Source organism: Cricetulus griseus, unplaced genomic scaffold (assembly GCF_003668045.3).
Source record: "Cricetulus griseus strain 17A/GY unplaced genomic scaffold, alternate assembly CriGri-PICRH-1.0 unplaced_scaffold_9, whole genome shotgun sequence".
Classification (NCBI taxonomy): Eukaryota; Metazoa; Chordata; class Mammalia; order Rodentia; family Cricetidae; genus Cricetulus; species Cricetulus griseus.
Genome location: NW_023277432.1, coordinates 319,269 through 320,917, shown reverse-complemented (window position 1 = coordinate 320,917; position 1,649 = coordinate 319,269). Strand labels below are relative to the sequence as shown.

Sequence of the window (1,649 nt, the reverse complement as noted above, 5' to 3'; positions counted from 1 at the left end):
TTGTCTCTGTTAATGGTTTTTATTGTTGACTCTTTCATATCTACATTGAAAAGGACACAACAAGGATGATATGAATGTCTCTGTTTTGTTAAGAAAGGAGCACTAGTAATTTCTTATAACAATACATTGATGGAAAAGACACAGTAATTTTGAATGCTTTTAACACCATTAAAGAAAGGGCCCAGTGGCACGAGGGGTGATGTGGGCTGATGTGCCATAAGCACTTCTGAGGTGGTCTGGGGTCTGCTGGTACCTTCACCATCTTCTGGGAGGTGGGGCAGGCAGACAGTGGCAGAGGCCATGTTTGTGGTGCACAATATCGCAGAGGACCACGAAGTCCTCATGAATGACATGTCTTTTGACTTCCTTGGGTGCAGGATGGCCACCTGCTCCAGCGACCAGACCATCAAGGTCTGGAATAAAAGTGAAAGCGGAGATTTACATTGTACTGCTAGTTGGAAGACACATAGTGGATGTGTATGGCCTGTGACATGGGCTCATCCTGAATTTGGACAGGTTTTGGCTTCCTGTTCTGTTGACCAAACAGCAGCTCTTTGAAAAGAAATAGTAGGAGAATCAAATGATAATATTCGAGGACAGAGTCACTGGGTGAAGAGGACAACTCTACTGGACAGTAGAACATTTGTTACTGATGTGAAATTTGCTTCCAAACATATGGGTCTGATGTTAGCAACCTGTTCAGCAGATGGCATAGTAAGAATATATGAGGCCCCAGATGTTATGAATCTCAGCCAGTGGTCTCTACAGCACGAGATCTCATGTAAGCTGAGCTGTAGCTGTATTTCTTGGAACCCTTCCATCTCTCCTGCTCATTACCCCATGATCGCAGTGGGAAGTAATGACAGCAGATGAACCATAATGGCCAATGTTCAGATTTTTGAGTACAATGAAAACACCAGGAAATATGCAAAAGCAGAAACTCTTATCACAGTCACAGATCCTGTTCATGATATTGCCTTTGCTCCAAATTTGGGGAGATCTTTCCATATCCTGGCAATAGCCACGAAAGATGTAAGAATTTTCACATTAAAACCTGTGAGTAAAGAACTTACCTCTTCTGGTGGTCCCACAAAACTTGAAATCCATATCTTGGCTCAGTTTGCTAATCACAACTCTCAGGTCTGGTGGGTGATTTGGAACATAACAGGAACAGTGCTAGCATCCGCAGGAGATGACGGCTGCATGAGGTTATGGAAAGCTAATTACATGGACAATTGGAAGTGTACTGGTATTTTGAAATGTAAAGGTAGCCCAGTAAATGGGCGTTCTCAACTGGGAAACTCAAATCCTTCACTAAGCTCAAATACTCCAAATCTTAAAAACTCATTGAATGTATCTTCTGCTTGCAGAAAGCACAGCTGAGTACAAGCTAGTTGGAGTAACTTTGCTGTTTTCCTGCTTGTTGCATGCACACAGGAATGGAAATCAATCTCCTATTCCCCTTTTCCAGTGATGTTAGATCTCTCCCAAGATGCACCAGCAGCCAGGCCACAGTCCAAAAGGCCTTTCAAATTACAGTATATATAATTTTTTATACTAGTCAGTTTAATGACACTACAAATGGAAAGGTTTTTTGTTGAGACATCATTACCAAAACAATTTTTTTGAAATGTTCTGGAGACTAACTT

The 1,649-nt window shown here is 41.8% G+C and overlaps 1 pseudogene; it reads left to right on the top strand.

Annotated features, from left to right (window-relative positions):
* Positions 1-300: 300 nt before the first annotated feature.
* On the top strand, positions 301-1,383 carry LOC113838932 (annotated as a pseudogene).
* Positions 1,384-1,649: the final 266 nt, after the last annotated feature.